The sequence below is a fragment of the Phodopus roborovskii genome, unplaced genomic scaffold, assembly GCF_943737965.1.
Source record: "Phodopus roborovskii unplaced genomic scaffold, PHOROB, whole genome shotgun sequence".
Taxonomy (NCBI): Eukaryota; Metazoa; Chordata; class Mammalia; order Rodentia; family Cricetidae; genus Phodopus; species Phodopus roborovskii.
In genome coordinates this window covers 17,194,911-17,209,677 of record NW_026126571.1, presented here as the reverse complement: position 1 = coordinate 17,209,677, position 14,767 = coordinate 17,194,911, and positions in this window count along the sequence as shown.

The window sequence follows — 14,767 nt, the reverse complement described above, 5'->3', positions numbered from 1 at the left end:
AAGACATGGCATTGGGGGAATGAGATTACTTGTCACATTTAGTCAAAAGCCAAGGAGAAGAAAGGCATGGATGTTCATCTTGCTTTCATTGAACACATGTCCATGGGTAAGGTGACACATTTACAGAGATAATCCATTATAGGCATGCCTAGAAGTATATTTCCTAGGTGTTTCTCAATTCTGTCAAATTGACAATATTTGTCATTAAAGTCTACCCCTTGTCAATGTGACAAAATATCACATTTAAGTGATAACCTACTCCCGTTGTTGCCATAAAGTCATGGTTGTATCACATTCATTCAGTCCAACTTCAGTCCTTAAAGTTCCAACACTGTTCAGAAGTCCAAAGTTTCTTCTGAGACTCAAGGAATTCTCTTAAATGAGTTTTTACAACATAAAAACAAGTTATATATGTTTACTATAGAAAGATACAAAGTAAACATTCCAATTCCCGAATGGAAGATAAGGGCATAGCAAAGAATAATTGAACTAAAAGCAAGAAGGAAACCAAACAGGGAAAACATCAAATGCTGCAACTCTTTGTCCAGCATCTGGTGCTCATGATGGAATTGTATAATCTCCTAATGACTAAGGTATTCTCCCTCCTCTAGTTTTGCTGCCTACAATATACATAGCCTTTCTCTTAGGCCAACTCCATTCCATATCAGTGGTCTGGCCATTCATACCCCGGTGTTTCTATTGCAACATTGGGTTCAACTTTAGAGCTCCCTGGCTCTGTTTTTCAGAGACTCTTTCCTGGGACTCTGACCCTGAAATTCATTGCTTGACCTCAGATGCTCTCTACAGCTCTGAGGCAATATTTCATGACCCTTCAATTTTTCATTTTTTTATACCTGAGAAATCACTAACATATGGGTGGCACCGACAAGTTCTGTCAACTTGAGGTACAACAGTCTTCCTCCTTGGGCCACCACTGGATCTGCTTCTGTATGTTGACAAAGGAGAAACAATTTTCTAGGCAGTTGAGCAGGAAACCTCTTCAGCTCTATTTTTAGCCTGGCCTTACTCCTCTCTAGCAGCATGCATTTTCACAGAGTGAAGACTTTGATGGGCAAGGTCTTGCTCTTAAGATGTATTTGTCTTATCATACTGTATAGCATGGTATTCCTCTTTAATGAATACATTCTCTTTTTAGTCACATACCTTTGCTAAAAGTTTAGAATGCTCTATATCCTTTCCTGATTGGAAAACTTTGCTTTTTTTTTTTTTTTTAGTATCTCTGTGTCCAATATTTTTGCTGCTTGGTAGACCTGGATTAGTGAGTAAGCAGTAGCCTTGTTCCAGCCTGATTTTTTTTTATTTTTTTATTTTTTTTTAATTTCATTCACCAAATACATCTATATATCCAATCCCTTTAAATTCAACTCTACTCAAAATCTCAGTATGTGAGCATAATGAAACCAAATTCTTGTCCAAAATATCACACATCATACCTCATATTTCTTTGTTGTCTTTAAGAACCCCAGAAACTGAAACATCCCTGTTCACATTTCAATCAGTGTTCTTACAAAATATTTAGTGACCAGAATGACTAAGATTCAGAAAGGAAAGACAACAGATTCTGGTGAGCATGTGAGAAATAAGGAACTCTCATGTACTGCTGGTGGGAACGCAAACCAGTGTATCACTACTATTCTGATAAATGGACATAGTATTATTACATTCCTATTTCTATAGCTATAGATTAGTGAAGCTCTCTACCTTCAGATTTAGTGAAGCCTGCTTTCAGATTTAGTGAGAGACCCTGAGTCTTAGGGTTTCTATTGTTTTGATGAAACACCATGACCAAAAAGCAAGTGGTGAAGGAAAGGGTTTTTTAGGTTTACACTTTAGCATTGCCATTCATTACTGAAAGAAGTCAAGACAAGAACTCAGATAGGGCAGCATGCTGGAGTCAGGATCGGATGCAAAACCCCTGGAGAGGTGCTGCTCACTGACTTGCTTCACATGGCTTACCCACTCCACCCTCTTATCACCTAGGGCCACTAGCCCAGAGATGGCACTACCCACCTTAGGCTGGGCTCTCCCCTAGCCAAAATATTCAGAATATGCCTTACAGCTGGATCTCATGAAAATTTTTATTTATGACTGAATATTTGTCAGAATTACATGTTAAAATTCTATGTGTGAGATCAAGAGGGTGGAACCTCCATGAACGATATTAGTGCTTCTAGAAGAGAAGAGTTCTCTTATTGTTCTATGTGGAGTAAGAGAAGTTTAGGGACATGGTACCTGCACAAGAGCCTGCACCAGGACCTGACTGGGCTGACCCCTGAAGATTCCCAGACACAAAATGCACTTTTGTTGTTATGCCTCACCTGGGTTGTTCTGGAAGCCCTTTCACAAAACTTCATTATTCTAGCACTGTACCTCCCCCACCTCACTTCCGTTGGAGTTGCCACATGGACTGCATCTGTGTTTACAGATTTAAGTTGCATGAAAGAAACAAATACTCATTTTTTTTTTGGTCTTGCTTTCTTAGAGCATGGGTCTCTCCATTCATTTTGTAGAATATTGTAAGTATTTAAGACTTATGACAGATTTTGTTTTGTTTTGTGTTGTTTTTCCTTTTACTTGTACATCCATACTCAGTTTTGCTTAGAAAGAAGATTGCTGGAGCTACGGTGAGTCCCTATCTAGAAGACACCATTTCATGGCACTTCTCCCCGCCCTCTGGTCCTCTGGCTCTAACATATCTTCCACCCCTCTTCCAGCATGTTGCCTTAGCTTTTAGGAGTGGGGGTTGACATAGATATTCATCTACTTCTGAGTAACCACAGTCACTTATTCTCAGTACATTTGAACAGTAATTGTTAGTATTTAGGCATTTGTACTGCCTGCCTTTGGAGTTCCGATAGGATATGCCCTCAGCTCCTGCCCCTAAGAGCACGGCTTGTGCCTGTTCACTATGTTCCCTTTTAAAAGAGCCCTGCCCATCTCCCCCCTCTCTCTTATTCTCTCTCTCTCTCTCTTATTCTCTCTCTCTCTCTCTCTCTCTCTCTCTCTCTCTATCCCTTTCTTCCTCTCCTTCCTCTCTCCCACTGCTCCTGTCCTTGGAGGGTTGTCTCCCTTCTCCCCTATCCACTTTTTATGATCCTTTCTCCCTAATAAAAAAACCCTCCACTTGAATTCTGTTCCATGTTGTCTTTCTCTCTGGAGCCACTTTTTTATTTTAAATCACAACAATAATGATTTTCTGTATTAATTACTATCCATCAAAATATGAAGCTCCTCTGATCAAGTTTAAGAACAGCACAGTTGTAAGGATATAAACATACATATTTAGAGGGAAGTTTGGCAATACCATCATTTAGACAAACAGCGTCTATTTTATCAATATTGATTGACTCTTATTCTTTGTGAAGCTGACTAATATATATATATATATATATATATATATATATATATATATATAAAACTAGTGGTGAGATTGCAGAATCCTACATGGATGAGGCTCTTTTTTTTTTTTTTTTTAATTCCCAAGGAACTATGGTATTCTTTTCAGCAATGACTATACTAATTTAAATTTACATCAACAATACACAAACTTTTCTTAATATCATCACTGGTGTTTTTATTAGTAATCATCACTGGTTGTGGTGGTTTATCTTGGTCATTGCCTCAATTAGTGTTCTATTGCTTTGAGGAAATACCATGACTGTCTTAGTTACTGTTTCTATTGCTGTGAAGAGACGCTATGACCACATCACTTCTTATAAAGGAAAATATTTAATTGGGGACTGGCTTAGAGTTCAGAGATTTTTTTTTTCTTTCTGTTATCATCATAGCAGTGAGCATGGAGTGCAGGCAGACATGGTGCTAAGGAGGGACTAAGTGTTCTATATCTGGTCCTTAGGTAGCAGGAAGGAAGAATTAGTCACTAGACCTGGCATGGGCTTCTGAATCCTCAAAGCCCATGCCACAGTGACACACTTCCTCCAACAAGACCACACCTCCTAATAATGTTACTACCTATGATCCCATGTGGACCATTTTTTATCCAACCCACCATAATGACTATGACAGATGCTTATAAAAGAAAGTTTTAACTGGGGCTTGCTTACAGTTTCAGAGTGTTAGTCCATTTTCATCATGGTGGTGGCACACAGGAGATATGGTGCTGGAGAAGTAGCTGAGAGTTCTACGTCCAGATGTTCAGTAAGCAGGAAGAAGGAGATCCTGGGACTGGCTTGAGCTTCTGAAACTCCAGAGCCCATCTCCAGTGATACACTTCCTCCAACAAAGCCACACCTACCCCAAAAAGACCACAACTCCTCACCCTTCTCAAGCAGTGCCATTCCTTGATGACCAAGAATTCAAACATATGAGTCTATGGTGGCTTTCCTTATTGAAACTACCACCGTCATCAACTTGACATATGTAAGGGAGACTGAATGAAAAGGACCCAGAGGTAGAACTCTCAGTCCCTCTTTAGCATCATGTCTGCCTGCACACTACCATGCTTACTACTAGCTGGGTACTAGCAAACATGCACATATCCTCTTTATGAATATACCTACCTGTTTCAAGTTCCTGCTGCTTTGAATGAAGCCCAGGGCTTTGATAAACCATTCTCTCTGCTTCCAACTGGAAAGTGCCTTGGTATTGTCTTTCCCTGTGTCAAAGGATAGAATTCAAGCTGGTGGATAGGTTTGTGACTGACTACACATGATGCAATCTTGGTTGCATTTGGAGCTTGTATTCCTGCTGAGACCCACAAAGCAACTTCCGAGATCTGCCAAATAGAAGTTTTTCATCAGCTGAAAATATGGCCTGAGGCAAATGCATTACGATCTCATCTATCCCTGCTGAAAAGAAAATACATCAGTGTCTGTACATATGAAAAGACAAGAAAAGGAGCCTGTGGCAGTGTAATTGTTTTAGCAAATGCTCTAAGTCACTTGCCCTCTTTTTGTACTTTTATATGCAGAAATTTGAGATGCTATAATTTCCAGTAGTGTTTAAGTATAAGTACTTAATGATTTAAACTCTGTCTGAAAGCTTATAGTATCAGCTGCTTTGCTTTGAGGAACATTTGGAGATCTTTCCATGCAGGCTTATTTACTTCTTTACATACAAAAGTAGTTACTAATCCACAACAAACTTGCTCGACACATGACAAGATTATCAATAAGTGGCAGCATATTGCTTCTCTACTTGGTTCACATATTGTATTTTTATAATGGTGTGTGTGTGTGTGTGTGTGTGTGTTCATATAATTTTAAATAAGGCAATCCAAATACAAATTAGATTAAGGCATAAGAAGAAACCAATATATTATGAATGTCTAAATGGTTTTGGCATGCTGCTTTCAACTTTCTATAAAGTTGACCAATTTAGATACTTTAAATTAATATATCACATCACATTTGTTTTTTCTGTCTAGATTATTTCACTTAGTATGCCTTTGAGGTTCATGCATGTTGTAGCTTGACCTTCCCCCCCCCTCTTTTTAAGGATGTCTAGTAGTTCATTATATTTTATAGCACATTTTATTTATTCATTATCGATGGATAGTGGTGTGGTTTGAAAGAAAATGACCTCAAAGGAAGTGGTACTTTTAGGAGGTGTGGCCTTGTTAGAGTAGGTGTGGTCTTGCTGGAGGAAGTGTGTCAGTGGGCTTTGAGATCTTATATATGCTGGAGCCATGACCAGTGTCTCAGACCACTTCCTGTTGCCTGTGAGCCACTTGTAAGAACTCTCTGTTCCTTCTCTTGCTTCATGTTTGCCTGTAGGCTGCCTTGCATCCTGCCATGACAACAATGAACTAAACCTCTGAACTGTAAGTGAGTCACCACCGCTATAATAGTTGTCATGGTCATGGTGCCTTTTCACAGCAATAGAAACCCTCCCTAAGACACTTGCTTTGCTTTTATCTCTTATAATGCTGAAATGTGCATGGGTGTACAAATACTTCTTGGACAGATTCTGGTTTGGGTTTCTTGGGTTATACACTTAGAAATGAGACTTATCTCCTCCTTAAATGATCCACTCTTTCTCCAAGCAGAATGTGAGTCCCAGCATTGAAGAGATATTTTTATTTTTCATTGTCTCCACAGTGCTTGGTATTTGTCTACTAACCAAATATTCCATCTGCATTTCTGCTAGGATGTAAGCTCACTGAGGGGAGCGTTTGTTCCTGTACTGGTCATGGCAATGGCCTCAGCGCCATGAATTGTCCTTGGACTGGGTTAGGTTCTCAAATATTTTTTTTAAATGAATGCATTAATGAGCTAGAGTAAACAAAATAGAGGAAAAACTCTAACCTGCTAATAAAACTATGGGAAAATCCATCCTCATAACAAAGCAGGACTTTGCCCTCCCAAGCTAATACATTTCCAAACTCATTCTATATATTTAGCAGTCACAGAATAACCAAATGACACCCCTTTATCCCTCTGTGACTAGTTCATGATTGAACATTTTCATATATCTTTTTCTTTCCGTGTACTTATGTTGCTATATCATGTGAGGGCTTGGAGCAGAGGTACGGCATGTCACTCTTATGTGCCTCATTCTATTCCTTATAAGAAGGCAATTCCCTCCCTCATTCACCATCCAAAACTCTACTTAGATAATACCTCATAACACAGACCTCTAGATAGTAGTGGCCTATATTTAAGCTCCCAGCTTTCCCCAACTTGTTTGACCAGTTATCTTCTTTGAAAGCCAAGATTTATCTGGAAAATATGCCTACCATTTGCTTGTCCTGTCACAAGTCTCCTTTGATCCACACAGTTCCTCACCCCCTGTCTGATTCTCTGCCACTGGCACTTTTGAAAGTATGAGCAGTTTGCTTTGTACAACTTTCCTGTCATTATCTACTTAATTGCTTCATTATAATAATTTTGTAATAATTTTAAATTCTCAGTGTATCTGAGCCAGAGATAATAATTTCAGTTTGTCACAGATTTTTAGAGTTTTAATTCTGAAAATTATTAGCAAGAGTTGTTTGTAGATCCTCATGTTCTCCTATATTAAAAACTCAACAGCTATTGTTATCCATTGGCATAAAACAACCTTGAATATAATTTAGATAGTGTATTTATCAGAAAGGTCTATTCTTTTGGAAGTAGTAAGAACAGTTGCCTTTCTAGAACAGAAAAAGTGAAAGTACAAAGGGTCTACTATGTGCATTGGCTATGGGAGTGGGAATCATGGGATTCTAAGCACTACAGAAGACACTGGTCACCATGTTCCAGCCCCCAAGCAGTGTAATTCATACTTGCAGCTTCCCTGGAACCAGCAAGAACTTTTAAAGTGGCAGCAAATTTATTTGTGATTTACATCAAAGACACATGGAAAAACAGTGGCTAGTATTATATAGACTTTTCATAACTAGCTCAATAGTATTCATTGGAAGATTTGATTTCAAGGATTTGCACATTTGCTCAAAGTAAAACACAGATAAGGCTGAAACAAACATGTCTTCAAGAGCAAATACAACACATAACTCCCAAATCTCCCCTGCAACTAAGGCTGTACCATCTTACATAGAATGCCATGATTAAAATGAAGCTTTGTTTTATTAAGAAAATGAAGTGTTATTTCATATAGGAATGGCTAATCAAACCCATTCAGGGAGATAGTCTCAGATGGCTGAGATTTGGAAAAAGAGTAATGAAATTGTTATACTAGGACAAATATAGAAACAGCACGAGATAAAAATCATTAACCACGTAGTAGCCAGATATCTACTGAGATAAAGTATATATATATATATATATATATATATATATATATATATATGAAAATAAAAATCCACAAAATTCTCACTTTTATATTATCTTGACTCAAATCTACTTCTTGATAGAAGACACTGCTCCCTACGAACTTATTCTCTGTGATAGGATATATTGAAGGGCCATGGATGGGGCTGGCACTTTTCTGCCTTTTACTTATGACCTTTTATGAAGATTTTGTTAAAATAGAGGCTTCAAAGTTCCCATTCTGTTAATGACCTGATATTTGTACTTCTTCCCTTTGCTTATTCAGCACCCGAACAACTAGCCAACCAATTACCCTAATTGTCATAACTAAAAATGTCAAAGTATATGTGGGCATCACATAACCAGTTTCATGGATATGTAACACCCAAAAGCACATCTAGGACTGTGCTTGGAAGAGCTCATGTTGAATATGCTACTGCCATCTTAAAATTCTTAATTTTGGAATAAGCACATTTTTATTTTGCACTCCATAAGTTGCACAGGGAATCCTGATTCTATTTTTTTTTTTTTTTTTTTACAAATTGTGTCCCCAGGAAGCAGATTCTGAGCTAGAGATTATTGTAGATTATTGTAGATACTCATGGTACCATCATGTGCAGAGAGGAGAAGTATTGAGCAGAAGTTAAATAGAGGTCTCAAAAGCCCAATGACACTAGAATGGCTTTCCCCAGCTATTTCTTGTTCAGGCACAGGGCCATATTTTTGTACAAGTGCTTTGGATATTTCATTCCTGATGGAACAAATGTGGCAAATATATGGTTAGATGAAGCTGACTGTATTTGGGTAAGAAAATTCCAAAAACAGATTACAGCTAAAGCTTGTCTCTCAGCATTTAAGGAAGTCTGGACTGTATACCAAGGCATGTACAACAGCCATAATGACAACAGATAACTGATCAGTTCTTCAAACACTGCCCAGTATTTGAATGTACTTTGTCATTGTGCTTTACATTTGCCATAGACTCATTTTTGCTGGTATGGTTGAATCCATAATCCCTCTTTCTAGGGACAAAGGAAGGTAACATGGTCTTTATATTTAGACAGAGATACAAGTATTAACTTCTCTTGTGAAATAGTTGAAAGTAGATGCAGGTTTTAAATGCCCACTCCCCTCTTTTTCTTGATTACATGTAAAGATTTCTAAGATGGCAATTTGTAAGCTAGAAGCATTTGAGCAGTGTGAGTCAGGTTGGGAAGAAATTTTAAAGGATAAGTGTCTGTACTGAGTTAGTATGTGGAAAGCATGATTGAATCACTGCTTTTCAAGCCCAATCCAACCCATCTCAACCGAACACAAGACACCTCAACCCAAACAGCCTCAACCTAGAACAGTAAGTTGAGAACTAGAGGAGAGGAATCTGAGAAAGTAGCGTGGAAGCATTAGGCACCACTGGATGGCTAGGAAGAACTGCTCCATTAATAACCCTGAAGTTCTAGATGAGGCAGTACCCCCATCAGGCTTTAGGACAGGCAAGTTGTGGGAGTTATATAATAAATGAGTGGGCTTGAGAGTATCCTTACTAAGACTGTGTTGATGATGGTTTTAAGCCTTGTCCTGTTTTAAAGGGATATGGTATTGAGAGTCACAGTGGTAAGAGGTAGAATCCCAGAGTAGGATCATAAGGGGAAGATGATGGGGAACAAATGATGGGTACAAAGTGCCCCCCCCCATACTTTTGAGTCAGTGAAGGAGTTTGGGAAAGGATAGGGTGAAACATTTGTGTTATCTGGTGGATAAAGACAGAGAAAATTCTAGGAGTTGGCCAGAAAAAAAGGGGAGGGGGGTTGAGGTAATTTAGTCACACTATTCCTGCCCAAAAACAGAGTTGGATAACTACTCATCTGAAAGTAGAAAACGATCAGATGGCCCCAGAGTACACGAGAAGAGGAACTTGTAGCCCTGGGGTAGCAGGTTGGCAGTCAACACCCATTACAGAGATCTGTGGATGAGTTTTACCAGAGTAAGCTAGAAATAAGCTCCCACATCCATTGCAAATAACAGGGACTTACCCACTATCTGGATAGTCGGTCCCCTTAGATTTCTTTGTGCTTGCTGGGGCTGAGATTCCATGGCAACATCAGTCCCTGGGCATCACATAGGGCTGCCTCAGTCTCTGTACACCACACAGAACATCAGCATTTGGTCACTATGCCCAGAAGATCCAAAAGATCCTGTGGAGGAAGGACTTAGGAGAATGACCTACTAAGGTGGAAAGTTAACCCTCTGCTTCCAAGGTGTGGGCACTGACTCCACAGTTTGAGCAAGATTCTTGTGGCAGGAAATGGTTGGGCATTTCTTTGCCCCGTGTACAGTATTGCTACACCTGAAGCAAAGTACAGGTGGATTCCACTGGTGCCTCACCTTCGTTAAGGGTAGTATCAGGATGGGAAAGGAACAAGATCTCCTGAGCATATTGGGAGTCAGGGGGCAGTGAGTGGAGAGGGAGCTAGGAGAAAGAGAAGGGGAGGAAAGGAAAGCATATGGGACTAGGAAGATTGAGGGGAGGAACAGATGAGAGAAGACAGAGAGAGAGAGAGAGAGAGAGAGAGAGAGAGAGAGAGAGAGAGAGAGAGACCATAAAAGAAGGAAACATTATAGGTTTGAAGAGAAAACTGACTCTAGAGAAATGTTCAGAGACCTACAAGGATGACCCCAATTAAAAATCTGAGCACCAGTGGAAAGGCTATCATGAATGCCCTTCCCTGATAATGAGATTGATGACTAACTTTTCCACCATCATAGAGCCCTCATCTAGTAGCTGGTAGAAACAGAAGCAGACACCCACAGCTAAACACTGAGCCCAACTGGAATCCAGATGCAGAGAGGTAGGAGTGATAATAAAATGGGGACCATAAAACCAGGCTACAGAAACCTACAGAGACAGCTGACCTGAACAAGGAGGGGCTAATGGACACCCAGACAGATAGCTGGGAAACCAGCATTGGACCACTCAGACCCCCTGAACATGGGTCTCAGTTAGAAAGCCTGGACAGTCTAAGGAACCTCTGACACTGGAACCAGGATGCATCCCTGGTGCACAAAAGGACTTTGGGATCACATTCTCCATGGAGGGATACTCTCTTATCCTAGAGGCAGGAGGGAGGGCCTAAATGACATGACAGATTTTGTTGATCCCTCCTGGTAGACATCACCCTCCCAGGGGAGTGTATGTGTGGGGGGAATGGGATAGGAGGGTGGTGGTGGGGACATGGGAAGGAGGGAGGGAGGGAGAGGGAACTGGGATCAATATGTAAAATAAGAAAAATAAATAAATAAATAAATAGATGGTAGTATCGGGGCTGGTACCTCTGGCATTTCTGTCTACCATAATGTCTTAGTCAAAGGTGTCATTGCTGTGATGAAACACCATGATCAAAGCAACTGGGAGAGAAAAGTGTTTATTTGGTTTTCCCTTCCATGCCATCATGGAGAGACGTCAGGACAGGAACTCAAACAGAGCAGGAACCTAGAGGCAAGAGCTGACACAAAGGCCTGGGAGAAGTGCTACTTCCTGGGTTAGGTACCATGGCTTGCTCAGCCTTTCTTATGGAACCCAGGACCACCAGCCCAGAGATGGCACCTCCCACAATGGGCTGGGCCCTCCCCCATCAATCAATAGTTTAAAGAAAATACCCTACAGGCTTGCTGACAGCCCAGTCTTATGACAGCAATTCTTTAGTTGAGGTTCTCTCCCCTCAGATGACTTTAGCTTGTGTCACATTGACATAAAACACACATAAGGAAACACACATAGGAAAACCTTTCTGCCCTTTCTGTCCTTTCCTGATCTTTCTTTCCACTGAATGTCTTAAATGCCAAAATCAACAGATCTCTCGGGGGAGTTTGAGGGCCACTCTCCTGTGCCTGATTTTGAATACTATTTATATTAAACAAAGTTTGCTTTTAGTCACTTGCTTCAGGCTTAACTTTTATAGCATATACAGAAGGCTAAAGCTTGCACTTGTAAATGAATTACATTTGTATTTAGTATGACTACATAGTTTTGATCTCATTAAAGACTTTGTTCATTTATAGGGTAACTTATTACTAATTTGTTTATCTTAATTATCTTTAACAGTTTACAATAGGTTAGTAGCTTTTATTAGATTAAGATTTAAGCCTAAAATTGTAATTTTGACTTGAAGATCCTTTAGTATGAAAATAAACTATAAACCATAGATGCAGTCCACAGAGACTAGGAACCTCATTTTCCTGATCTTTCTACAGAGTACTTTTATAAAATATCACAACCTTTTTATATGACTCATCTTCTCAAAATAGCTAAAGCTTAGCAAAGTCATCAGAGACATAAGTAGTCAGACATACATCTTTAAGTCAGTTTCTGTTAACATGAATAGATCATTATAAACTTAGGAATTTGTAAACCTTAATCAGATGTTTGTTTTTGTAATTTCTAGTATCAATACACAAGAATTGAATCCGATATATGTGTGTGTATGATGCTGTAGCAAGTCTATTTTCCAAATCAAGAGTTAGATCCAAGTTGTCCAAATAGTGGGATGTAGTAAATCAAGATGATGTACCGTATAGGTGGTCCTATACATAGAGTTTTGAACTATCAAACCTTTTGTTAGGAGTTTGGTTGTTTGGTTTTTTGTTTGTTTTGTTTTATTTTTTGTTTTTGTTTTTGTTTTTTTCTGGTTGTTAGAAGTTTTAGACTGACCTTTTTATTGTTACAAATTTTATAGATTGTTAAACCACACCTAATGAACTCTAAAAATCCTGAGATAAGCTTCAAAGATAATAAACAAAACCAAGGAAAAGACTAGGCATCTGAGCCCAGCACTTAGTAGGCAGAGGAAGGAGGATCTCAGTGATTTGTAGGCCAGCCTGGTCTTCAAAAGGAGTTCCGAGGCGGTGGGGGGGGGCAAGGAAAAGAAAAGGGTAATTCAGAGAGCTGAACATCTGATTACAGCAAGTTATTAGTAACTTCTTTTAACTTATTTACCTCTTGACTATTGTCAAGTGCAAAGTGTCTTTTTTTCTGGGCTGTTCTGTTTTGTTCTTTCTCTCTCTCACAGAAGTGGGTGGCTATCCTGACTCAGGCAGAGGCTTTGGAAGAAACCTTTAAACAAACATTCCTGAGTCTAGAGTGGTCAGGGCAAATCCCATCTCCATAGACAGCATAAGTCAATATCCCAGTATTATCCACACCTCAAAGACATTTGAATCTCTGTAAGACTAACTCCAGTGATGGGAGGGAGGAATGAGAGTGAACATAGAAGGCTTAGAGATAAGAGATCCCGGAAGGAGAGAGTAGGGAAAGCTTAGAGATAAATGGATGTTTGAATCATTTGCTTGTGCAGTGCAGAATGTCACAGCCTATGAGAAGTTGGAAAGCAAGTGTGTCATGTTTTGGTCATTGGGACAGATTTCTAGTTTGTACTGAGACCAATCTGTTTGCAGTAATATAACACACCTTAATAGGATCTCTGCATTTGAAGAGGGAAGAGATTAGAGAAGACAGGTAAGGAGTCAATGAGTTTAATTCCAAATGGTTAGAGACAGAGCAGGTAGGAAGGGTGATATAAAGATTCCAGGAACAGAGCAAGGAGGGGGTAGGAGAGAATTAGTAATGGAGATACGGGGGTGGGGGTATAGTAAAGGGTAAGTGTGGTGGGACACATTCTAAGGTCATTCTCAAGAGGTGTCCCAATGCATGTGGTGGGGTAGCCAAAAGAGCATGGGGGAGGGGGAGACACTGCCTGGAATACTAGCATGACTTCTATAGAGTAAACTCCAGAAGTTCTTTTTTAAGCTTTTGTCAAGTTTTAAGTGAAAGATTTTAGTACCCACGTTGGGTGCCATTTTGTTAAGGGCAGTTTTCTTGCCATCCTTGTCTCGCTGCTGCACCAGCCCCAAATAACACACAGAGACACTGTATTAGATATAAAGCTGTTGGCCTGTTACTAGTGCTTCTTATTGGCTAGCTCTGTCTTAACTATTAGCCTATTTATATCTATCTAAGTGGTTCCATGTGGTCTTATCTTACCTGAGTGTCCAGATCTCTGCTCTCTCCAGTCTCTACATTGTGAATCTCCTCCTACCTCTCCCTGAATCCTCCTTGTCTCATAGTCCCGCCTATCTTGCTTTTCTATTGGCCAACAGTGCTTTATTCATTAACCAATAAGAGAAACATATTTCCAGAATGACATCTCCCATCATCAGATAGCAGGTTTCAGTAAGCCTATGAGAGATACTGTTAGTATTCAGGCTTGCTCTTGGGGTTCTCACAGGATACACCCCTCAGCTGCAGTCATTAAGAGCATCACCTGTGCACATTTATTATGTTCCCTTTTAAAAGGACCCTGTTCACCTCCCATCCCCCCCAGTCTCTCTCTCTCTCTCTCTCTCTGTCTGTGTGTGTGTGTGTGTGTGTGTTCCTCTCTCTCTTCTCCTGCTTCTGTCTCCACAAGCAGGTCTCCTCTCTCTGATCTCCCCTTTCCATTCCCTTTCCCTCAATAAAAATCCCCTCCATATGAGCTCTCTGTCACATGCCATCTTTTTTGTGCCACTTTCTAAATTACAGCACTGCATCTTGACAGGTCTAAGAGACACTGGATGGTTCCACATAGACTGTCCAGCAGTGAATCACTAAACAGTGATTTGCCTTCCATTCAATACTAGCAACTGAGTTTCTGGCGGGGCTACTCATCCCTGACAATTCCCCTGGATGTGAGACTTCATTTCTCAAGCACAGGCCTCTCCTCACCATCTGGCTTTCCTCTAAATTATCATACCAGGTGACTGTGTCTCTCTTGGGCTCAGAGTCCATGGCCTTTTCTCTGTTTGATGAATCAGTGTGCAGCCTATACCTTCTTGAAACCAACCCTCTCTGAATTCCTGGGATGCTAGGAATTGCAGACCCTTGTGCCTTACTTCTCTGCCTCCTTCATGGGAATGACCTCATACACCTCCTCACTCTCATTGGAATGTCTTTTGGAGAACCACTGATCATCCTTTTAATTAAAATCTGGCCTTCAGCATTCCCTGGA